The sequence below is a fragment of the Pleurodeles waltl genome, chromosome 2_2 (assembly GCF_031143425.1).
Source record: "Pleurodeles waltl isolate 20211129_DDA chromosome 2_2, aPleWal1.hap1.20221129, whole genome shotgun sequence".
Lineage (NCBI taxonomy): Eukaryota > Metazoa > Chordata > Amphibia > Caudata > Salamandridae > Pleurodeles > Pleurodeles waltl.
In genome coordinates this window covers 529,583,657-529,610,166 of record NC_090439.1, presented here as the reverse complement: position 1 = coordinate 529,610,166, position 26,510 = coordinate 529,583,657, and the positions used below count along the sequence as shown (strand labels likewise).

At 40.8% G+C, this 26,510-nt stretch overlaps 1 protein-coding gene across 9 annotated transcripts in view; it reads left to right on the top strand.

Moving 5' to 3' along the window:
• The window catches only part of KCTD1 (potassium channel tetramerization domain containing 1), a 322,274-nt gene that overhangs the window by 260,371 nt on the left and 35,393 nt on the right, over positions 1-26,510 (top strand). Inside the window, exon 1 of one of the 9 annotated variants that reach the window (XM_069220063.1) lies at positions 9,074-9,096. The exons of the other annotated variants lie outside the window; for them this stretch is intronic. The gene's annotated coding sequence lies outside the window, so the exon portion shown is untranslated. Of the gene's footprint in view, positions 1-9,073; positions 9,097-26,510 lie in introns of those variants that run through there. 9 annotated transcript variants of the gene reach the window in all.

Here is a 26,510-nt window from a genome sequence, read left to right as displayed (position 1 = left end):
AGGTAAAAAGCATTGTCATTTGCAGTGCCAAAAGCTCTAACTCACAAATGTGAGGCCTATAGCATTGCAGATGCTTGTCATTTTTGGCATGTTGATAACGAGATCAGGTTGCTCCCAAAGAAGGCTTTATAACCATCAGTGGTAGTCAGAGGGGCATTGGACATGGCTATTGTCTTTTTTTAATCAGTCACTATTGTAAAATCCTCTAATCACAGTCCTAATATTGATAAAGATCGATTCACAATCCATTCTCCATTATTGGTTTGGAATGCTTAGGTGCATATTTGCTTTTTATTGCAGCATTTTGTTAGAAGGTTATTTATATGCAATGTCTGCACGGTCGGCATTAGCATTGAGTGTAGAGACTCGATGGAGAATAGGCCCGGTTATCAGGATGCAGAGGTAGCTGCTGGTTACTGGATTCGGTCTCCGTGGTCTCATTGTTTCCAGGCTGGCATGGCAGTTATCTTTCCCCTGGGGAGAATTCCTCCTCAACCGCCCGCCCCTCAACCTTCTTCCCAGGTTCTGGCTGTTTGTTCTGTACTCTATGTGCAAATAGATTTACAAATAAGTTGACAGATACGCATTCACATATTTACAGGGAGTGCAGAATTATTACGCAAATGAGTATTTTGACCACATCATCCTCTTTATGCATGTTGTCTTACTCCAAGCTGTATAGGCTCGAAAGCCTACTACCAATTAAGCATATTAGGTGATGTGCATCTCTGTAATGAGAAGGGGTGTGGTCTAATGACATCAACACCCTATATCAGGTGTGCATAATTATTAGGCAACTTCCTTTCCTTTGGCAAAATGGGTCAAAAGAAGGACTTGACAGGCTCAGAAAAGTCAAAAATAGTGAGATATCTTGCAGAGGGATGCAGCACTCTTAAAATTGCAAAGCTTCTGAAGCGTGATCATCGAACAATCAAGCGTTTCATTCAAAATAGGCAACAGGGTCGCAAGAAGCGTGTGGAAAAACCAAGGCGCAAAATAACTGCCCATGAACTGAGAAAAGTCAAGCGTGCAGCTGCCGCGATGCCACTTGCCACCAGTTTGGCCATATTTCAGAGCTGCAACATCACTGGAGTGCCCAAAAGCACAAGGTGTGCAATACTCCGAGACATGGCCAAGGTAAGAAAGGCTGAAAGACGACCACCACTGAACAAGACACACAAGCTGAAACGTCAAGACTGGGCCAAGAAATATCTCAAGACTGATTTTTCTAAGGTTTTATGGACTGATGAAATGAGAGTGAGTCTTGATGGGCCAGATGGATGGGCCCGTGGCTGGATTGGTAAAGGGCAGAGAGCTCCAGTCCGACTCAGACGCCAGCAAGGTGGAGGTGGAGTACTGGTTTGGGCTGGTATCATCAAAGATGAGCTTGTGGGGCCTTTTCGGGTTGAGGATGGAGTCAAGCTCAACTCCCAGTCCTACTGCCAGTTCCTGGAAGACACCTTCTTCAAGCAGTGGTACAGGAAGAAGTCTGCATCCTTCAAGAAAAACATGATTTTCATGCAGGGCAATGCTCCATCACACGCGTCCAAGTACTCCACAGCGTGGCTGGCAAGAAAGGGTATAAAAGAAGGAAATCTAATGACATGGCCTCCTTGTTCACCTGATCTGAACCCCATTGAGAACCTGTGGTCCATCATCAAATGTGAGATTTACAAGGAGGGAAAACAGTACACCTCTCTGAACAGTGTCTGGGAGGCTGTGGTTGCTGCTGCACGCAATGTTGATGGTGAACAGATCAAAACACTGACAGAATCCATGGATGGCAGGCTTTTGAGTGTCCTTGCAAAGAAAGGTGGCTATATTGGTCACTGATTTTTTTAGTTTTTTGTTTTTGAATGTCAGAAATGTATATTTGTGAATGTTGAGATGTTATATTGGTTTCACTGGTAATAATAAATAATTGAAATGGGTATATATTTTTTTTTGTTGAGTTGCCTAATAATTATGCACAGTAATAGTCACCTGCACAAACAGATATCCCCCTAACATAGCTAAAACTAAAAACAAACTAAAAACTACTTCCAAAAATATTCAGCTTTGATATTAATGAGTTTTTTGGGTTCATTGAGAACATGGTTGTTGTTCAATAATAAAATTAATCCTCAAAAATACAACTTGCCTAATAATTCTGCACTCCCTGTATTTCAGTAAAACGTATCTGCCCACCGCATTATGATGTCAATTTACTTTAATACAGAACAATAAATTGAGGGACTTGATTCGTAAACCTTAAGGTAGAAGTGCATGCAGTTATATTGTAGAGCCCTTCCCCAAAATTAACTCCTGAAGCTAGACTGTTTTCCTCTTTATACGAGAACCGTAAAACAGAAAACGTTTGAGAAGCTAATTAGACATTTTCCGTTTCCTGCCCTTCTAGTAAGAAAACTCCTTCGTTTATTTTCTTGGGAATTAATCCAATGCTAAGAGGATTGACGGCCCTTCGGCTAAATTCAAGGCTTTCTTTCTCCCAGCTCTCTTAATACTCCTCACCTCCACCCGATAGGATCTGCGTCATTAGTTACAACTTGGACACAGGAAGTACATTGTGGTTCCAGTTGGCAGAGCGTTGACGTGTAACCAGTTGGCTTGGTTTCACTGTCTACCTCGTTTGACTTTGGTGGTTAATAATCGGAGTGATTATTTTCACCTGACCCAGACTCCTTTCTGTGGACAGTAATGCTGCCTGTAGAAATGGACAAAAACAACACTGAGGGCCCTTGTAGTGAGTAAATCAAGCAACTTTTCTATTTTTATACTCTCTCTGATAAGGAACAGTCTCTGTCAGCTGAATGCTGACTTTTGGGACGTTTCATTTTTAGGGTCGAGCCTGCGTTGCATGCGTATCGCAGCAAGACACTTTTGTATTTAGAAAAGGGCTTGGAGCCCTGTCAACTTCACGTCAGTGTTTTTTTATTGGTTCGTGGGCTTGCCTAATAAAATCTGCTTGCTTTCATTAGTCGAAGGCAAGCATACGTCATGCCTTTTCCGGTGGCTAGCCCTCCTCGAGCGCAGCGACCAAGTACAGAAAACATGCGAGGCTCTCTGTTTTCCATCGGGCTCGTGGACTTCTTTTTCTCTAATTTACGAGCGCGATCTCGCTTGGCAGAAGTCGAGCGCTTTACATAGTTAATTTCACTTTTTCGGGTTGTGTACATAAATGCACTTTTGCCCGATAGATGAAAAGTCGGGTTAGGAGTTTACAACGCGATCACCTCTAACATGAGCAAACGCGAGACCCGAGCATTGTAAATGCTTGTTTTTTTCTTTTTTGGGAAATTGGACTTCAGTGACGTAACTAAACTTGAGGGACTCCCCTGCAAAGTACATGGAGTGCCCCCTGTCCCCAAACCCCCGCAAAGTACATGAAGGGGCACCCCCTCCGGGCTTACTCAGGGTCTCCCAGGCCCAAGTACTGTGCTGAAGGGGAGTACCCTGCAGCGTGGGGACCTTTGTTGCGCCACTGTTGGTCTTGTATTTTTTTGCAGTATTTTGAAATCTAAAACACCATAGTTTATTATGACTCTTTATTAAGTCAGAATGCAAAATACATAGATGTTATTGTGTGCGGGTTTTAAAATTGCTGAAAACTTCGAGAAATGCCTTTTATAATAAGGAAGTGAATTCATCTTACCAAATACAAAATTGAACGTTGCAAAATGCTGCCCATTTGACGATGAAGAAAGCGTACATTTGAGGACAAAAGGGGCTATCGCTTCGTTGTTTATATATGTATTAAATTATGTTATGCACTTTTTGTTGACTTCAGAATCTGTTACAGCTTGCTTCTTGGTGCTTTTGGTGTCCTAGTATTCAGACTGTTTGCTGACTGTCACCTCAATGGAGGGAGAATACGACAAAACTGTATGTAACAGACGTCTTTTGATAAAGGTCTTCATGTCTGTGGCCCTGCGTGAAAGAAGTGAATGCAGGTTCTTGCATGATGTTGTCTAGAAAGCAATTGTGTGGGGGGTCAGTTGAAACTTATAGCTTCTTGAAGGCATGCCTCTGAGGGTTGGTCTGAGTTTTATTTTAAAAAGACTGCCTCTTTAAGGCTGTTGAATTAAATCAGAACATTTCCTGGTTAGATACTTTTTATGATGTCCGTAACATAGGGAGTCTACCTTCCTGTCATTCCCGGTGCATATGAAAGTAGGAGGCTGAAGTCCTGGCTACTGCCCGTGTGAAGTTTATCATTCATATGCATGGTCGAGCACCTACCTTCTCTTCTCCCTCTTGTACTCCAGGAGCTATATAACACCCGGGCAAGGGCACGTAGTAGGATTCTCCTTCTTTCTAGTACATTTGACGCTGTGGAAAATTCAGCAGGAGATGGGTGCCTCCTCTGTTTCTCAGGGCTCTCAAGCGGAGCCTGTGTGCTACATATAACCTGCAAATGTGCTTACCTTGATCACAAATAGCAGGATTCAAATTAAACCTCACATAAAGCACACTATAGGTAATAGGCAGATATTACTTGTAGTTTGATTATCTCTCGCTACATTGATATATTAACATGCATGTAATGGGTGATACATACACAATGTCAGTTAAATGTATTTTTTAGGTACTGAACTAAAACACTAGGGGCCATATGTACGAAGACATTTTCCCATAGACCTAGAATGGGTAAAATCCTTTGATACATCGGGCCCTAGGTACACATAACAAATAAGTTAATGGCGCAGAGATTCTCATGCACATACAATAGTTGACAATCTTTCAGTTATTATTTCATTCTTGTACAACTGTATCATGTACAAGTAGACTATCTTTCTCCCAAATCTTATCGTTTACAAGTATGGAATTTTGAAGGGATTCGGATGGTGATAGTTCTGTTCAGTCTCTGGGGAAATCAGAAAGTACTGAAAGATGACAAGACATAGAGGTGAATTTGTCCACCAAGCAGGGTTTCCCAAAAGAGGAGTACCTGCTTAGCCCTCAGAGTTTACATTTGAATTACTTTCTTCATTAGTGGTTTATGTGGCTACCTGAATTATTACCGTCATAGCGAATAAAGTGACCAATGTTTTATCAGGCATCTTTGTCAGACCTATATTATCTATTCGTATTAATATTCATTTCGTTTCTACTAAGCCTTAATATCTATTCCCACGCCCTGTTGCAGTCTCCATAACGCTGTCTGCATATATTGTTCTTTGAAATCGTATCAGTGAATTGCTAATACTGTAGTATAATTTCCCAATGTTATTTGGATCTGTAAGGCAGTATTGATCTTTCTAGAGGGTTGACTTAAAGTCTGAATTGAAAATACACGAAGATTCAGACTGTTTTGAATGTGCACATTTTCTGTTTTGGGTGATTGCTAGCCTACATTTTATGAAGTAGCAAAAGCGTGGTTGCTAACACATTTTATCAACAAGCACCAGGGGGTCCCCAGTAGGTTTCTAAATTGAAAAGTCAACTCTAACTACCTCTAATGAAGGCTCTTCCATGGTCCTGGTGTGCAGCCCCGTCCAGTCTGCACATAATTCCCCAGCTCACACGCAGCTTTCAGTTAGCTCCAGCCTCATAATTCCATGATGACATCAGCCACTCTTCAGCTACTGGTTGGCCCTAGAAAGTCCACTCAGAAATCACGCACAGACCAGTCAAAGCCCAAGAGAATAATATGGAAGTAAAAGTAAAGTTTGACTGTCTGCAGTCTAATTCCATTAATGGAAAGCATTTTCCACACATAGGTAGTCTGACTGCAAGCTTCTTGCTAGTAGCTTATGAACATCTTCTCTGCTGTTGATAGGCTGTTGTCTTTTCGGTCCCCCTTTTTGATGTGGCGTTTTAGAAGGTGGAAGGCTGCGTTTTAGCCCATGTGCTGCAATATGTCCTAAAGAGTGTAAAAGGCAACTAAGTGAAGATGCTTCAGTGCAACACTGAGGGTGGCTTTCACTTTACATCTTTGTGGTTGAGAAGTATCATGTTGTAAAACAAGATTAAATGACTGAGTTCGGTTGGAAGGGCTGGCAGCAGGAGAACTGCAGTACCATAGTAAAGAAAACATAATTGAGTACCTGAGAGGTGCTCAGCTGTTGTGTGGATGTCAGGCTGTGGTTGTTCCTCAGCGGGAGCGACTTCTTTGAAAGGTGGGGTTCTTACTATTTTCAATCAGGCATGCACTGTGTGGGGCAAGTGACGCTTCTTACTAGGTAGCTTGAAGCATCCACTGCTCGCCACTGACGGGTACATTGAAATATGCAGTATGCGAGACCTCTGACACACCTTACTAAGCACATGAATGCATGTACTCTGGAGATACTGAAGCCCGTTACTAAGCATGTTCGGTTATGTATTTTGCGTGGCTGCTGATACTATGCCCATTGATGCATGAACTTTCATTCTCATGGGTAACTGCAACATCTGCCATTTACAGTATTTGCGGCGATCACATCCACCTAAATAAGCCAGGACTATTGCCCTTGGCAATACTTGCTCTTAGGTGCTAACTCCGTTCTTTGGTGACTGAACGGCTGTCTTAGCATTGCTGGAAAAAGCAATCTCAGGTAACCAAGGGCCTACTCACAAAAGTATTTTGGAGCGAATAATGTAGTATTGTTTTACGTATTCTTACGGGCCTTTGAGAATTGAGCAATGGACAGTTGAGGCCCATTGGTTTGAGCTACCCTGTGAGAACCTCTACACCACCTAACACCTCTTTGACAGCGGAGGTATTTAATATAACTTGCTACTACATTGACCCCATGGCAGAATTAACTGTAATGAATTATTCAAGTAAATTGATCCTAGTCCAAAACAATCCTAAATTCAATGATACTAAATAATGCATTTACTCTAAATTAAATAGTTACTATATTAAGCTAATCTTAATAAATCAAACCTTTACATTTAATTCCGTTATTACATCAAATAAGTATTAACACTAATTCTAACCTTTGCTCTAAATAAAACTGATACTTTGAATAAAGAAAGAACTTTAATTTAACACGTATGCTAATCAACCAAGAAGAAATACATTTAAATTGATGAAATAACCTTGACCCATCCCAAAATGACTAAGCATTATTCTGTGTTACAGATTTCGCAAAAAGTGGTAATTTTAGCGTAGTTGATTTGCGGTAATGAAGATGCACTCCACGTATTAATCATTGGGGAAACTTGACAGTGCTAAATACTAGGTTCTTCATGTTAAAAATAAATTCAAAGTGATTTATTTTATTGTGATTGGGTGCAGGAAATAATATTGTACTTTATTGACATAATATTATGCTTTACCGAAATAAGATTCGTGAAGGGTACAATCGGTTTTTTCAATTTAGTATTATCACAGCAAGATATTTCAATAAAACTGTAATTTTTTATGGTATTATAGCATACTTTCTCCCGAAGTGCCCCTAATTCGAGCTTTCTCTTGAAGCAACTGGAGACTATTTTGTTAGTTGAAATACTGAAAGGCACTTTCAAATCAAATATCTACTCAAAACTGGTCATGTTTGTTAGCATGACAAATATTTCCTGCTGGCTAAAGGAAAACGGACTATTTCGATGTAAGACGGATGTCGATTATGTGCCCTATTTCTAAGGTTATTTTTGGCACATTTTTCACTGGGCACCCTCACATGTTATTTGAAGGATTATGTAAGGCTCTGGATTGAGAAGACACCTGCAGATTATTTTATTTTCCCCTGTACCAATCGTTAAAAAAGGGAAATCTTAAATCCTATGACTTAAGGAAGAGCCTGTTATGTAATGTGAGGTTTCTCTTTTAAAAACACAGCTAAGGTGTCATGGGTCGGCCTTTAAACGTAAGAACAGATCACACGGAATGGAAGAATTTTATTTGCAGCTCTGATGTGCTTCTGATGTTCGCATTATCGTGAGAGGTGTTTTTTTTTTTACGGGTGACTTAATTTGTCTCGCCGTCCCTTGTCAACCTCCTAGACATCTTGATTGCCCATTATAATCATCGGCCCTCTGAGAATTCGGATACATAGTGAGAGAACCCGTAGATGTTTGCCGTGATACTTTTTGTGGGTGTAGTTCTTGTGGTTATCATCATTAATCGCACTCGAGCAGCTGTCTTATTGTTATTTGCTGAATGGTGAAATTATCTCGAGTCTGCAGTATTGGAGATGCTACCACCATATTTTATATTTCATAGAGTAATGGCAGTGGGTTGATGCCGGCTTTTGTTACAAATCATGTGTAATCTAGTCGGAGAATCTTATGTAGTGTTACAGTCCCCACCCCCAAATGTTTCTCTTGTTTTTCTCTCGATTCCCCTCCTAATATAGCTGGTATTTTGGACGGAGAGTTTGTTGAATTCAATTCTACAGAAATTGGAGTTTGGAATTATGCTCAGAAAAAAATCTTTTTTTTTTTTGTTGGTATTGACCATTTAAAAATAAGCATACATTATGAAAGGTATTTCTTTGACACACTTTCCAAACGTAAGAGGCACTCACTCTGCCTTCAACTGGGCTGTGTGTGACCTCTCTATGCTGCTTGATAAGATCACTGTATTTTGTGTACACGTACAGTCACTATTCTTAAAACATGTTTCAAAATAACACTAACTCCCACAACCATGAGTTACACCTTGTAAATACCTGATCAAAAATAAATTGTGCTAATAAGTAATTGGTATGTCTTTAAAATGCCAAACGTTGTCTGGCTGTGTCCAAAAAAATTGGTGTGTTGCTGATCTTACTTTTTCAAATCATCAGTCATTTATAAAGATTAGTTGAGAAAGTAGTTAACCTTTATTCTCTTTAAATAAATAGGGTCGGGCATTTCCTTTAACAGCCTGTGTGCGGCTGCTCCCTTAGCAGTGTTTCTTTATGGATTCATAATGACTACTCCCTCCATTGTCCCTTTGCAAAGATCGGTTGTGTTGCGCCGACTGCCTGCAAAGAAATGTTTTGCGCCTGTTATTATTGATCACAAACCTACTTTAGTGTTTAAGATTAATAATTTTCTTCAGCTCTATGGACAGCAGAAAGCAGAGAAAAGTCGAATTGTTAGTCAGAACTACTGTTTCAACACAGGCAATAATACATTTCCAAAACAGAGTAAAAAGGATGGATTATAAAAATCAGAGACCAGGTAAGATAACTTCCCTCTCTCTACATCTCATGAATGCCCTGTTGTAACTGCTTTCCTGTATGTGTTTGCTCTTAGAGTGAATATTAAAATCAAGCACACAACCTATGAATATTTTTCTTTGACTCCTGTCTGAGGAAAGTTTTTTGAATCTCAATTGTTTTATGTAGGGTTTTATTATTATTTTATGTTCGCTTTTTCATTCAATTTTACTTAGATTTTGACTACTATTTCTTTACAGCATACCAATGAAACAGACAAACTCTCAGAGCTAAAAAGCATAAAAATGGGGAATGACATAATTAACAAGTAACAAATTATAAAATTGATGCAAACAGTAAGTAACTTAGGGGTGGGGTGATCATGATCTGATAAAAAGTCATACATCGGCATGGCTTGGACAAGTGCAACACTCCCGCCCTGTGGACAGCTGCACATAAAATAAACCAACATAGGGAAAAGCCAGAAAGAGACAGTCCTATGTTGTTGAGATGTCCTGTTAAGTTAATCAAGCAAACGGAACTATTCATGATGTTCTATTTCATTTGATGGCTTGATCACTTTTCGTAGTGAAGAATGTTTTTTTTTTTTTCTACTTCACGTATGAAGTGATATATCTGGTATCTTAATCTGCAAATCACGGTAATAAATGCATGATCACTTTGCTTGCAATTGTGGTATTTCTTACCTTGAACAGCATTTAATTTTTAGGTAAATGGTACGTCCGCTTCACCATGACTAGCCAAATCTTTTTGGACCTCTCCACACCATCCTACAATTATATAAATTGGAAGATACAGAAATAATGTTCAGTGCCTTGAGCAACTTTTCAGTGTAGACGCTGAGCGTCCTATGTGAGCAAAAGAAGTTCAATACTTTATTTTGAATGTGAGCATTGAAACACAGAAAGATCAATAGGTAGTAAATGAAGAGTTCAAATGGCTTAGAATTAGATTTTTTTATTAGCTAGTATCCCAATCCTTGCCACACAACTCCCACCTGTTCAGATCCTTATGCAGATCATATCATAGATTTGGGATGTTCTATGGATATGGAGAGGTAAAATTCCATGGAAGGTTGACAACAGGAAAAACCAAGCTAGGTTGTAAAAAGCAAGCATTTGCAAATCCAGTAGGTCTGGCCTTTGTTACCTATGGGCTTTGCAAATGGTCTTTAGTCATAGTGCGTAGCAGCTGTAGGAAAAAAAAAAAACATTTGATGCAAGTGCTGCATCAGTTTGTAGACGTGTACCACACGTGCTCCTACAAAAAGACACAGGCCTCTTAGTGTCGAGCGCGCAAGCGCTCTGGCCTGTTTTAATCGCTCTGTGGGCTTTTAACCACACCCACTCTTGCTATTCATTATTTGTTGTGCTTGTTTTAAATGTTTCATTTTTATTGGTGCATTTTGTGAAATGTCCCTCCTTTGTATGCTGAGTTCCCTCCCAGGCGATTTCACTAAGTGCACATTATTGTTGGCCATGACACTACGTCACGCCTCCTCCTGTTACAGCGTGTGATAGCCCTCTGCCAGTTTCGGTTTGCCTTTCATCCCAGCAGCGATCCTTTCTAGACGTTCACGCAGGAAGCCAATAACTCTTGTGCTCACACTCATAGCGGCTGTAGCGCTTTGAATCGGCACACTACTGTCAACGGTTTTACTTTTCATTTTAAATTTACGTGGCAAGAAAAGTCCAGTTAGGAATTTACAACATTAATAGCTCTAACTCTAGCAAACACAGGACCCATTGCATTGCAAATGCTTGTTTTCTTTTTAGTTAGCGATCCAATTTGATCAGAAACTAAAATTAAATCACACAGATTTTTTTTACATAGGCGGGTGAATGGGAACAGAAGAAACAGGGTGGGATCTTCTACAAAGCGAGCTCGGTCATCGTACCCCAGCTCCGGAAGATCATCAACAGTTCCTTCGAGACCACCACCTTCCCGGAGCTCTGGAAACACACCGAGATCAACGCCCTCCTTAAAAAAAAGAAAACCCAAGGCGAATCCAAAGGACCTCAAGAACTTCCGGCCCATCTCCCTGCTCCCCTTCCCGTCAAAAGTCATCAAGAAAATTGTCAACAAACAACTGACCCGCTTCCTCAAGGAGAACAACACCCTGGACCTGTCCCAATCCAGATTCTGCAGCAAGCACAGCACCGAAACTGCTCTCATTGCCACCACCGACAATATCAGGACCATACTTGACAATGGCGAAACCGCTGCCCTCATCCTCCTGAACCTCTCGGCCGCTTTCGACACTGCCTGCCACCACACCCTATGCACATGCATCAACAATGCAGGGATCCGTGACAGAGCCCTAGACTGGATCACCTCCTTTCTCACCAGCTCTGAAGCCACCAGAATTATCAGCGGTGTACCCCAGGGGTCGTCCCTCAGCCCGACCCTCTTTAACGTCTACATGGCATCAAACATCGTCTGATCTCACAACCTCAACATCGTCTCGTACGCATAGGACACCCAGCTGATCCTCTCCCTCACCAAGGACCCCGCCACCGTCAAAACCAACCTCCACGAAGAAATTAAGGCTGTTGCTGAATGGATGAAGAACAGCTGCCTGAAACTGAATTCTGACAAAACTGAGGTACTCATCCTCTGCTCCACCCCCTCCTGGTGGCCTGCCACACTGAGAACCGCACCGACACCCACCGACCATGCACGAAACCTGGGATTCATCCTGTACTCATCACTATCAATGACCCAGCAAGTCAACGCTGTGTCCTCTACTGCTTCAACACCCTCCGCATACTTCGGAAGATCTACAAATGGATCCCAACTGGAACCAGAAGGACTGGAACCCAAGCCCTCATAAGCAGCAGATTGGACTTACGGCAACGCCCTCTATGCAGGAACTACGGCCAAGCTCCAAAAAAGACGAACGCATACAGAACGCCTCCGCACACCTCATCCTGGACATCCACAGCCACATCACAGCCCACCTGAGAGACCTGCACTGGCTCCCCGTCAACAAGAGAATAACGTTCAAACTCCTCAACCACGCTCACAAGGCACTGCACAACACCGGACCAGAATACCTCAAGAGACAGCTCTCCTACACTCCGACCCGTCAGCTTCGCCTTGCTGACCTTGCCCTCGCCACCATCCCACTCATCCACAGAACGACTGCCGGTGGCAGATTGTTCTACCACCTCGCCGCCAAGGCGTGGAACACTCTGCCCACTCACATGTGACAGACACAGAACCTACTTAACTTCAGGAGACAGCTCAAGACATGGATGTTCCAGCAGTTGCAGACCCCCACCCCCAGCGCCTTGAGACCCTCACGAGTGAGTAGTGCGCTTTACAAATGCCTTGATTGATTGACCAACACAACACATGGGAAGGCAGGAGTGGGTCTGCAAAGCCCAAGTAACATGGGGGAGGGATGGGGAGGCATAACCAACATGTATGGACAGGAAACCAAGAAAGAAGGTGAGGCGAGGTAACAGGAAAAAGCACTCCGGTGATGACACTTGAGAAACGGATGCTTTCTAATGGAGTGCTTTACAGAAAAGAAAAGAAAAAGTAGTGCTTGAAACACAAGTACTGAAAGCAAAGATGCCAGCCAGTCGAAGGGATGGTAAAAAAGCAATGCTCCATGGAAGGGAATAGTACAAGGTTGACAAGCTGGAATTCGATTAAGAAACAGGCAAATGAGCTACAAGGAAATCCAACCAATGGTAAACAATGGGCACACTTCAAGCCCCTCACTGTGCTAGATAAGCCACGATATGGCTTCGAGCAGGCAGTGCATGCCTTGTCTACCAGCTCGACTTAATGATTTGCCAAGCCAATCCTTACCCATATTGGCTTGGCAGCACATTATCTGCTTTTTCAATTCTGAAATATTCATAGCATTTATATTCAGCAACATTTGCCTTCTGCAACAAGCTCTATGGAATCATTCCTTTTCATTAATAACATTAATCTGAAAGTATTATGGGAGCTGGGCAATTTTTAAAAAAAGTTACTCTTTGTGAAAATGTTTGGCTGACTGGAGGCCAAATATGCCTTCTTTCTTATTATCTTTGACATGCTGTTCAGTCCTAAGGGTGAAAAGTTGGAGGCATGGACAAATGACAATTAGCATCAGTAGTACGCGTCGTTAGTAAGGTTTATCAGAGAAAGGAACCTGCGGTTGACCCCAATTTCATCTGATGCACTTACTGTGTTAATATGAATCTGGTAACTAATTCTCCAGCAGAGAATCCATCTCCCAAAAATGAAGGCTTTAGTGTAGATGTGAGATGTTGTGAACATCGCTTGAATAGGAAGACCCTCTGAGGCATACCAGTTTCTTGGAGTGCAATCATGGCTTACTTTTTGGCAGACTGCCCTAAACAAGAAAGTGGCTAAACTAAGGCAACATGGTGTCCAAAGTAATAGTGGAATGGGATGTACCCCCAAGTAATTGCCAGTGGCTGAGATTACTTCAAGCATTCAATCCATCACTTTAAAAAAATGCTTTAATGAAATGCCCTAAGTGTGGCAAGAATGCTCTGGCAGAATCCCATGCACACTGCCACAGAAACCAAGCTTTACCCAAGTGATGAGCCCTAATAAGGGCGAAACCAGTCTTTGGTTGCTAGAGTTCTAGTTCAAGGAGGTCCAGGTAATTCAGGCTGGACTGTTGCCATTTGAGTAGGGTCAAGACTGAGTAGCATATGGCTGGCTCCCAACTAAGGTAGCATGGTGTGCAAAATAACCATGGACTGGGATAGAGCCTTGAGTAATTACCAGTGGCTAAGATTAATTCACCCATTCCATCTGTCACATTTTTTTCCTATGCTTTCAAGCACAGCACCATTTTGTGCCCTCTTCGAATAAATCCCAACAGCAAGACATGCTTCAAGCCTGTAATGACAGCAGCTGATCAAAACCATAAACATTACTACCGCTGTGCTAACTTCTGTGCGGGAAGTACTTAGCCTTTTTTCATTTTCACATATCTTGCTTACCATTGCGGTGAAGTAGGGCTGCTGGTTATCTCTGTTAAAAAAACACATAGGCACGTCTTGCCAGTGAAACAACAGACATAGTTTCTGATTGGAGAATGTGTTCGTCTCTTGCTGTTAACTGAAGTGCCCTAGTGCTCTGGTTGGCTCCTCAAGACAACCATGATTAATGCCAGGGTAATGGTATTGTCTCGCATGGTTGCTAGATCCCTTTCTTCAGCTTTCTGGTGTGTATTGTTCCTGCGTGTTTGAACTCTCTTGTCTAATGAGAGAACAACGTAATCCTTCACCTTTTCCTCCGTTTAAAAAAAGTACATCTTTTCCTATGCGGTAATTGAGTGCATTAATTATAAGCTTTTGGATGTCATTCATTCCGTTGCCCGTCGTACGATTATAAATAACTTTGATGTATTTATATATATGTGTGTGTGTGTGTATATGTATGTATGTATGTATATATATATATATATATATATATATATATATGTATATATATATATATGTGTTTTGATCCAGGGCATGTTAAACGTACTTAAGTTCTGCTTCAAGCACTACGGTGCTTGTTTAATTTAGGGAATGTAATATTGACAGGCTTTTTAGTAACTATTTGTAGTCAAATGATTTCCTCCTTAGTAGAAGGAAAGCATTTGCGTGACTTGAGTCGCATTATACCCAGGGAAGCTTGTTACTGACGTTGTGTAATTGAATTACAGTAGAGAGTATGAAGGGTAGAGGGTTGATGCATTTACATTTCTAATTATTTTAACAATTCTAATTTGTGAAGCAAAATTCTTCATTTAAACTACCCTTTTTATCTGTCTACCCAGCACTCCATGCTCAGTATAATTCGTTTGGTCCAGGTGCTTGTTTTACGGTGTAAACCATTGCATTGTACAGAATTCTGATGAAATCCAAATGGATGCATTTCACCTCCACCTCCATGTGGCAACCAATGTTGTACCAGTCCACGCACCTACGCTTGGACTCCTCAAATTGCAGTCCTAATTGCGCAGAGTTTACATTGCTGCTGCTCTTTCTGATCACCGTGCATCACATTTCACTACCACAAATCATTCAGTTGTTTCCACCTTTGACCTGCCCTGCATCACATTGGGCAGCAATACCTTTAGGATGTCAGTTTCCTATATGTACCCCAACCCTAGATGCAAAACAAACTAGGTTACTTTTGTCCATCTCCATAACAACCGTATTTCAGCGCAGCATGCTCTGGGTTATTTATACTTGGTCTGGCACAGGCAACGTTAGAGAAGATGGCATTTATAAATATATATAAACATTTGTAATTAAACACGTGAGACTGGTTTCTAGAATGAGTACAGGAATTCCATGTAGTGCACCAGTTGGGCATTAGACTTGACACGTACTCTTTCCCAAATACAGTATCATCACCACGACATTCACCTCAATACATCACGGTAATTAAATTGATGTAACCGCTACATTGCAGACTGTTACATCAGCTAAATTTTATTGAATTTAAAAATGAAATAATTAAATTATGGATAAGTGTAAATTGTTTAAATGAATAAAAACAGGCTTGCAGGGTTAAATATTTAATTACATGTGATTTTAATCATTGAGTTTGCCACCACCTTCCCCAACAATGTATCATTTCAGAGATGTAAGATTTGTTTATAAATGGTAAATACATTTAAAAAAAACAATTAAGGTAAAAATGTATTCACAAATAATTCAGTTTGGACAGACTTGTGTAAGCCCTCCAGAAATATATTATTTAAATACTTAAGACTTCATTATGACTTTGGCTGTCTCATCATGGCACTGCCATAGCCGCCGGCCCCCTCAAGAGCATATCATAATGTTCCTGTTGGGCTGACCGGCGGGAACATTGCAATACGCATTCCCTCCAGGCTGACCGGCGGCAACAGTGCTTAAAGGAGCAGAGGCCAATATCCTAGCACTCCAGCTCTCTCAGTAAGGGCAGGGTCTGCAAAATTCAAATGGTGCTGGGCAGGTGGGTGCTTTCATTTCCCATGTCTTGGGCATTGGATTGCAGGGCCCCTTGTGACCCTGGCACTGGCTTCCCGCCAGCTGTTTCATGGCAGAGTTCATGCCATGAAGAGGGTAGCATAAAGTGGGGCTGTAATCAGCCAGGCAGCGCTGAGTTCAACACTGTCATGGCTCGTTACAAGCACCCCTGCCGTCACCCTATCGGGATCTATGATCCTGGCGGGGACGGGGGTCATTAGGTGGGTCCGCCTATGTAAATTGTAATTGGGATGTCGTACTGCCGGGAGTGTGGCAGTCCGGACGTCAGCGAAAGTGTGGAGGTCCTCAGACCACCACACTCTTAATGGGGCCTTTAATCTTATCTTTAGTAAGAATAAAACAGGTATAATAAAATTGGGTTAAGCAAGGGCATATTCAAATTATGTCAAACAAATTAGGTTTAGGTCTAGTATACGGTTTTACTTATAGGGTTCCAAAGATGGATTAAATTGCATTAATTTAAAGACCATGGGTTCGATTCGATTTACAAAGAGCCTCTGTACTCGTGGCTTACGCTCCGCATTCATTGTGGGATTCCCACACTTGTGGCGTGATCTTCACAATGATTCACTGTAGTGCAGAGATCATGCCATGAGTGCAGAGGCTCTTTGTGAATCGGGTCCCATGTTGTATAGCTAGATAGATGGTAATTCATCCTGGTATTGCTGTACTTTGAGCTTCCTTCCATGCCATTTACTACTTTAAGTATGTTCCTATGGATAAAAAATGACTATTTTAAATGTGGACTGATGGATAATCTTAGCTCTTTTTAGAACAGTATTATTTGGCAAGGCTCTTACAGGAGAACGTTCCATGCGGAATCTTTTTCAAATAGTTGCTGCACCTTCAAAATTAGCACAGAGCAAACATAAAATAATGATGCAAAAAAGGAGGTCTGGGGTTGTTTGCGTTGCAATGTAACAAGCGTTTAGTCACAAAAGAATCCAGGAAATGGTTTCCAGTAATATAATGCAACAGTATAATCTTCCTGCAACACATCAGGAAAACATTTGTGATTAACTATTCAACCCCATATAAAGGCATTTCTGTGCGTAAAGTATATAGTACACATTTAAGCATGTTTAAGTGCACATAGTGTACATTTATGCATGGAAAGATATCTAGCATGACAGCAAATGCGGTTAACCTTTTTTATTTTATTTTATTTGCTTAGAGCGCAATGTTTTACCCTGTGGAGAAATGCTTACCTTAGACCATCACCGATCTAGTCCATGTTGCCTCCCATTTCCACCATAGAAAGATATTCTAGGCGAAGAAATACTCACACCTGAGTGAATCTTTGTACTTCACAACATTGGGTCTTTCACTAGTACAAACCTGCGTTAATGCTTAAAGTCTCTTTGTAAAAGCCGAGTGTGTACACACAAATACCATTAGGCTCAAAGAATGTTGTTATGAGCAGAGTCTTAGTCAAAACCTTAAATGTAAAACGCTGAGCAACTGGAAGTTAATGTAAGAAGAAAATTCCTTCAAAACAAACTTTCTGGTTGATTGTCCTACGTGTGGAGTTCATGTTTGCTGTTTTAACAAGTAGGGCATGCCCATTTTATTTTTTCTAACGAGGAGGCCCGTTTTAGGTCTAATGATGCGAAGATTGGCGTTTTAACATATGCCAGCATTTTTGGTATAATACCTTATATAGCAGGTGTTTTAATATGCACCATGAGTGTTATTATTAACACCACCAAGCTTGGCTTCTAGAACAGATTAAGTATTTTTTTTATTTTTTTTTATCTTGCCCTGGTTCTTTCCCCCTGACTTGACACTAAATTTTGTGTGATTACTGAAGTTGTGTAATTTGATATTAGGATGAGGGCTGGTTGAATGAGCTGATGTTGTTTCACAGGACTCTGAAGTGCTCATCTGACTTTTACCATAATGTTGGAAATCCAGTGAAGCCGGGAAGTAAACTAGTAAGGAGTTTACTACCCTAAATTTATTTAAATGAATACACCATGTCTAATTTGGGGTGCATTTGCTCCCAAGTGAAATGCGGTTGCGATAAAGGTTTGTTTCAAAACATGATCTTTCTTACTTTTAAAAATAATTGTATAGTGCTGTGTTGCAATGAGTATGGCTTCACAATGTTTATGCTTCAGGTACTTTCAAAGCTGGATCTTGAGAATTCTATTGTAGGCTACATTCTTTGGCTTATTGCAAGATTTCACTGGTTGTCCAAATTCACCAGATGTTAATGAATATATCCCTGAATATAGAATTATGGACACCTTCCCCTGTATAAGGTGTAGTCTATCTGTGGTGCTAAACTACACAGGAGAAGCCTTACTTCCTGATTTTAAAGCAAAGATAGGTAATTTCTTCCTTATCTTCATGTGTGCGTGCATGGAGGCCTAACAGCTTCAATGTGCATAATATCTACTCCGATCTTAGTACCTCCACTTAGTTATTGTGGTCGACGAATCCAGCATATGTTCATCAATCACACCCCACTAAAAAAAGACTTGCAGCTGCCTTTCTGCTATACACGGTCTCTGTCATCGTATTAAGGGTCGGGATCCTTGACACAGGGCGATCAAGGGAAATTCTAAGCCATCTCACAGTGTACAGGTTAAGCAGCTTCAAGCTATGTACATTTGTACATCATATATTCCAAATCCCTTTAATTTGTGGAGAAGTCATAACTTATTCTGACTTTTGTGTCTCTTACATACAGAGCTATATCCATCTTCTATCTTTCTGGTCTAATCACTACTCACACCCGGAAAGTCTTTCACATTTTTTGAGGATATCGAGCAATAAGCAGATGGAAAGCCAGTAGCTACGAGCTGGTATAAGTGTTTTTCTGTCTAACCCCCTAGTGGTACTCCATCATTAGGCCCACAAAAAAAATGCATGCCAGAAATTCGGCTTGTAAAATATCTGCAGTGCAAACCTGTAGCAAGGCCACCCCAGGACAGTTGAGCAAGTCCCATCCAGTGCCTAATGCATCCACCATTGTTACGAGCTCTATTGTGTAATGACCTATTGCACACGTCTCAATGTACTGCTACTTGAAATCATTTGGTCAGGTTCCCTCTAGATACACTTTATCCCCTGCTTACCTATTGCTTAGTGAAGATGGGCAGTGGAACCAGGGTGATTGTGGTGATGTTGCCTGCCAGTGGTTTGACAGTAGCTTTATTCTACGTCATGCAGTCCCCGGGTCTCCATATCTTCAGTCTGTTCTCCAGGGGAGTCAATTTTCAGCCTGAAGGAGATGGGCCTTCTTGTCAAAACCCTTAAACCTTCCACCCCTTCCCTCTGCTGGAGCTCAGCAGGGCCAAAGCCACACAGGTTTGCCTTATGGGCAGACTGTCCCGGTCTGTGTGTCCTAAAACTATCGGCTCTTGAAAGCATTTGCCTCATGAATTCATGTCAGACATTGCTATGCAAGGTGACTTTCTACCACACCTCTGCAGTCATAGCCATTTATCCAGACAGCCCAAACTTAACCAGTTACCCCACCTCTCCTACTTGGCTTACAGTGTACCACTAGCTGTGGCAGCCCTGCATGAACAGTCAGCAAATACCACTCAATAGGAGTTCCCTTCATGAGTCTGACTGAGAGTGATTGTTACAAGCAGGGTTGTGGTCTGAATTACGTTAGCTCTGCTCTGATTGAAATGAGGCAGGATAAGCAGTGATAAAAGATGCATTATATATTAAAACTACAGGCAGTTTTGAAAATGTTCGACATAAACAATCATAAGAGCAGAGCTGGTATAATTTTATAAATATGTTGACGTATTGTGCAGAGTGTAAAATATGAACCTGTGAAGGGGGTCACCATTTATGATTGTAATATTCAAGAAGAGTCAGGCATCTTTTACTTTCACATGAGCCTTTCACGTGAGTAATCGCTGCAGTCAAATTACATGTTTGTATCCAGCAGTCATTTTCTTTCATAGTGACGCCACTTCTCGTGTTTTATAAATGATGTGGGCATGTACTGACCCCCGTGGAGAACTAAATATAATTATGAATACGCAGCTGTGAAAAAGGAATTCATTCATGAGATTGTAATTTTCTAATGAACAAGGTCAGTTGTTGAGGACCTGATAGGGTCGGTTCATTTTGCCTTGTCACATGGGCGTCTGTGCTGATGCCAGAGGCAACGCTGTAATTACAAGATTCCTTCTTTATTCATAAGTTGGTGTCCTTAGCCAGGACTGAATGGTATAGAAGTGGCAAACACAGATGCATATGTTTTGTAGAACATGCTGCAAGATTTGTCCTTTACTTCCATTAAAACTGGCTCAGATTGTTGACAATATTAGTTATACTATCCTACCTCAGCCTTAAGGGTTTTTGGACATGGAATAACTGGTTCATCCACAATTTCTGCTCAACTTCCAAAAAGATAGCCACGTTCCATACGCACTTGATGGAGCTGTGCTGTCACTTCACTTTCATGTAATGTGATACCATATGTCTATTCCTTAGCACCATACCAGTTATTCTGTAACGGTTCAAGAGAAGTTCCAGGTGCAGATTGGGGACTGTTAGCTGGGCGTTAAAACACTTTCTCCCGATCCAACTGTGTTGACCTTCTGCATTTAACTAATAGAATTCAGAAGCTAGATCCATATCTCAGGCCAATCCTGCTCGGGTAGGTTTGAGTATAGCTCATTACCTAAAATGATTGATGTCAAAACGAATTATAAAACATTGATAATATTTCAAGTGTCTATTTTTGAGTAATAATGCTGAATCATAAATCTCGAATGGCGATCGAACCTCTACCCAAACCTGAACCCTAAACATTCCATTGCCACTATAATAAACATTTCTGCAACATTAAAAAAGTAAAACTTTATACAAAAATACTCCTGAAACCTAAAACTCCCCTTAGACCATTCCCACACCTTATCCCTCAAAAAAGATTAGCCCCCAAAAATCTGACTTGAATTTTGGTCATGAGCAATAAATAGGTCATCTCCACAGGTTTTGTTCCCTCCACAAATGAGTAGCAAAGATGTTGGCAAGAAGTTGGAATATGGGTTTTAACTCTGCTTTGGAGGTTCTATAGCATAATTAAACACACCCATACCTTGGAAAACAAAGTTAATCACACTTTTAATTTGAGGAAATTTAAAGAGCACACTTTTAATATGACTGCTTGCTTTGAAGTAGCCTAGATGAGTTGTGGTGATGTATAAAATATTCATTTTATTCTTCAGTGAAGCTATATTTGATGCCCCTGGTTTCAACTGAAAGTTGAAACTGATATAGGCACGAATTCTGCATAATACAAAGGTGATAAAAATGAAATCTTCCCCGTTAGAGAACTGAAATCTGCAAGCAATATATTTATTTAGCTATATATTTTGGCATCATTGTCCTGTCCAGTAACAGTAATACATTTTTCACGATACTTGTTAGTCCAGAACATTCGTTTAACTTATTTATTTAAAAAAAAAAAAGCTACTAACAGTTCTGCACGTTTCCCAAAGGTGAGCACACCGACCGACATCAGATTTATTATGTTTCAGCAAGGGCGATGATTTAACAATTCAGTTCGGTCTAGTAGTTTACAACCTCATTTGAACCATTTAGAAGGGAAAACCGGACAGCAATATCTTGCCCCTGGTGACATAGTCATCTCTGAACCTGAAATATATCTCATAGCCATTCGTCCATTAATGCTGCCATTAAAGTATTCCCTTGATAAATTACTGCTTTGCATATGTTTTGACGTCCCAACAGTTACGTACATTCACAGAATCGTCATTGGAAATAGCCATGTTTAAGGTAAGTAATATATTGGGTAATCGGGTTCATCCTGTGAAGTCTATTTATGTTCTAAACGGACATTGCTCTTACTTGCCGTTTTAGTCTTGCTCATGGACATCATTTTGGTGTCGCCAGCGGTTGCCAAAATAAAAAAAGCATCTAAAAATAGCAAAATCAGTGCCTGGAGTACATGGGCAGCTCCTTCTAATAGATGTTGGTTGAGGCACCCACTTTCTTAGTTTTCTGTCAATTTCTTTATTATACAAATAGTGAATAATCTTAATTATTTAGTGTAGTAAAAATGGAGTACATTTAGCTCGAATAAATCACTATCTGGCAACTAATGTAAGGAAAAATAGTTTTAAAAGTATGTTGTATGCGTGATAGTGGGTGAGAGTGCGTGAATGTCTGTATGTGTGAGCGTGTGTGTGTGTGACTCAAAGTAAAGATTACATGTCTGATGTCACTTCTGCTAACCCCTGTCATCTTGGTGAATTTACGCCCATGGCCTTGCTCCTTTTAAATCCGGATGAGTGGAGCTATCTGGCTAAAAAAATACAAAAAGGGTGTCTGAAATTAATGCATTGAATTTGACAGTATTTTGTATCGAATTTAACAGCCTTTAAAATGATTAAACAAGCAAGTAGAGTAAAAGATAAAACAAAGAGCAAAGCGTATCAGACTACAGCGACTTTGCCTCAACCTCCGTGTCAGCTCTGCAGCTTGATGTCATTGCTTTTTTATTCTGAGGTGGAGCGAGTATGTTGCAAGAAGGGAAGCTGTTAGGGTGTGCACCACATGTCCATCACCAGACTACCATGGATACCCTATCTACTCTGGCAGGTGCAGCAAATCACTGCTGGTTCACACAGAGCTAGTACTTGTTAGATTACACAAGGCCACCTTTGCCCTGCTGTCCTGACCTTCCTCACGTTGGTGGTTCATTTAAATGTGCTAGATTCCTGTGCAGTCGTGGAGATTGGGCATGAAAGACCGCATGCAGACTCCAACGAGATTTTCAGTAGCTTGCTGGGCCTGTCCCAGTCCCTGACATCAAGGTACTTCCACTTTTTTTTTTATTTTTTTTAATTAACAAATGTGAGGTCTTCAATGATTTTCAACACCCTTATTTCTGGTTTTTTTTCTTCACTTGCACTAATCCTCATTTTAAGATTAAGGTCAGGGCCTCAGAAGTAGTACTGACGATGAACTGATGGATGAAGATTCCATATTTGGGGCATTAAGTTGTGTATGTTGTAGCCTGATTTGTTTTGTTTAGGGAAAGCTTTTTGCCCATTCTTTAAACGTGGTACAGTATTTAAAAAAAAATGTAATCTGCCCAATATGCTGTAAATTAAAAAATTTATTTTTTTAAAAAAGCATATTATTCTGATGTAAACCCAAAAACCTCATGTACAATAGTCTTTAAATCCTTTGCACACAAACTCTCTTTCTGGTTGCCTTACTTTTGCTATGTGGCTATGTTTCTCTTGTGTTTTGCTTATCTGTCTCAAATGAACATTATGATTGTACACATAAAATAGTTTTCCTCTGCACATGCACGAACCTTCATATTCAAGCCCCTCCCACAGTGAAAGGGCTTTTTTTTCTTGTATGCATATAAAAAGTAGGGCAGTCCGATTAGGGAAAAAAGTCTGGTCACAAACATTGAAACTGTTATGCAAGTTCTGGTATGGCAGGCTGTGTGATGTGGAAATGTATGGGTGGAGTACTTGGCTTAGGAAGGAAATGGCCCTGACTTTGCACGTGACTAAGTAAAATCACAATTGAAAGAAAACATTCAGTGGTTAAGGTGTAGGCTCACTGACACTGCAGTCTGTTGAACTGGAGTTTACTCACATAGAATTTTAAGGGGTTGTTTCCGCTCAACCCCTTCCACCTTCTTCCTTGAGGCATAGACTAATTCTGTTTATCCTATAATTGTAAATTCATTACCTGGTTATTTGCATTAAATGTATCTTTGCGTCATTGTGCTTCCTGGCACTTTACGTGTATTCATGTTATACCACTGGTTCCCAGAGCGTCCATTGTGATACCCTAAAATGTTGCTCATCGTTCAATTTCTTTTTTGCTGAGGACAGCACTTTGTGGGTTTTCTGGTTTCACTTCTATATTACACTGGTAAAAGAAACCAATGGGAGGGCGTTCCAGTTTGTGTGCGAGTAGCATCTGTGACCCTGATATTAGCACACACCAGACTCTAATTCATGGGTACTCACAAACATTTTCCCAGGAGCCACAAAGTTTGGTCTGGGGTGTGATCGAGGGCCGCACTGATGCTAGCAGCGTGGCGATCAAAGGTAGAAGGGGGCTCTGGATGGGGAGGGTTTGTGGCGTTATGGTGGGTGTAGGGGGCAGCAAAGCATATAGATCTAGTGGCTCAATCGCTCAAAGTGAAAACAGAAAACGTGGCATTAATCCCAGCGTCCCCACTTTACCAAAATATGTGATCCTAGGCAATTGTTTTATTTCACGTTCCCTTCATTTTCTTCATCATTGTATGTAGAAGGACCTCCAAATGCATGACTTCAGTATGTGCACTATGCAAACACTTCTCCTGTGTTTGATTTAATAAACTATGAAGTTGTTCATATATAATAGCAAATCAGGTAAGTCAAAGAGTGGAGATAACAACTGACTTGGCTCTTAATTCACTATTGGCATTGTTATCAAGGTGTGGGTAAGAATGAATGTTTCTGATTTTATGTTTGAAATCTATTGTTCTAAAAAAAAAAAAAAAAAATCTTCTCCATGCACTGATATAATCTTATGCAGTAGAATGAAATGGTCCTGCGTGTATACGAAATACACTTTTCGAATTTTTAAGAACCCTTATCATAGTTGGACATTTGCTGCACGATTTCTTTAAAAGTGAAAGTGTTCCTGCAGTTAAGGAATTCAGGACACATTCCTTACTTCCTTTCCTTATCTTTAATAATGTTTAAATAAAGTATTGCCTGTTGAGTCGAGTAAACAGCAGCCTAGTGCTACTGCTGCCCTGGGGGCTGCATGTAAAGGTCATAAGGGCCACATGTGGCCCCCGGGCCGTACTTTGAGTATCACTGCTCTAATTAGACAATGGTATTTAAACACCACTGCCACCTCTGTTTTCTGAGCACAGCTTCCCCCCTTTGTTCCAAGACTCCTCTCATGCCCACCCAAGTGTATCACAGGTTGAAACCACTATGGGCCTGAATTGCCATCTCCTGCTCTGCAGAGCCCTTCTTGGTTCATATGTAACCCAAGTCTGACAGGAGGAGCAGTAGGTTCTACCTAACAGTCAGACTTGGATCGGCAATCTCGACTGCAGAGCTGGCTGTCTGCTTTGACTCCTACTCCTACTCCAACACTAACCAAACTATCTGGTGTGGCCTTGGCCCAACAAATCAGCCATATGCAGCCACTGAGCACATTTGAATACTTATGCAGCACTTCAGCAGTTTCACAGCAAGACTAGAGGTGAGGGGGTAATGAGCCCTATTCTACCTCCTATCTGGCTCCAAGGTTAAGATGTAGCTGTCTGCTTGGGTTTAGGCAGGATGGATTAGCATATATTTAAAAACCAAGTTATGAGTCACCAAACTGAAGCGGTCAGAAATGGACAGCATGGGATCATTAGCGTAGTGGGTTAATTTTGGGCAACACGCATTCCTGAATGTGCACAGTTGGGTTGTACTCTCTATTTCCCTCTAAAGTAGTATTTGCATTCTATGAAGCTTAGCAATGGGTGTTTCCTGTTGTGCTTGAAACACACCATTTGGTAAAGGTTTTTGAGGTTGGATCCCTGCCTATGAGTAGGTCTTAAAGTCATGCCAAATAGTGACCAATGTTTGTTACTATTATAATGTGCTATAAAATGATCCATTTGTCAGTAAGTTTTAGGATTGTCCCTTACTTGAGGGTAGAACATCATGCCCAACTAAGAGCTCTTGAAAACCTACCCCTTTTTAACCATTTTTTTTTTTTTTTTGTCAGTTGACCATACCGGCTCTTGCTTCACAGGGCAGGAGCTCTTGTCACCTCATATGCTATCACAGTCCAATTTGCAATTGGTTTATATTAAAGAGGAAGGTCAACAGAAATCCTTGATCCTTTGCTTTTCAGTGTACTAACAACCATTCTTCTATTAGAACAATCCACGCAAATAAAAGACCAGTAGAGGTTCCTCCGGAACAGTGCGCACGTTGCTTCCCATCCAGGCAAAGAGCCAGAAATTATCAGGAGCATGCAGGGTTCTTGGTTAATGGTGGCACTGCAGCCAGGAACAAAAAGTGAGGAAAGTTAGACCTACATATCTGCTACGTACCCCGCCTCACCCAGCTGCTTTTTTTTGTGGGAGAGTTTCCAGTCCCCTACAGTCACATGTAAACAACTTAATTTCATATATTGGACGTTGAAATTGCAGCTCGACCTGGATTCAGTAGTTGTTTGACATAATTAGAAGACTTCAGTTGCTTATTAAAATAACTTGTTAAAGCAAAAATTAAAATATGATTAAAATTATTAAGTTCTGTTTTTTATTGAATTTGCACTACCACAAACCTGCATTTTGGTTGAATAATACCTTGTTTGGCTGTAAAAGCATTTCATAAGCCTTATTTTCTAAATGTTGGTGTACTTACCTTGGTGTTCT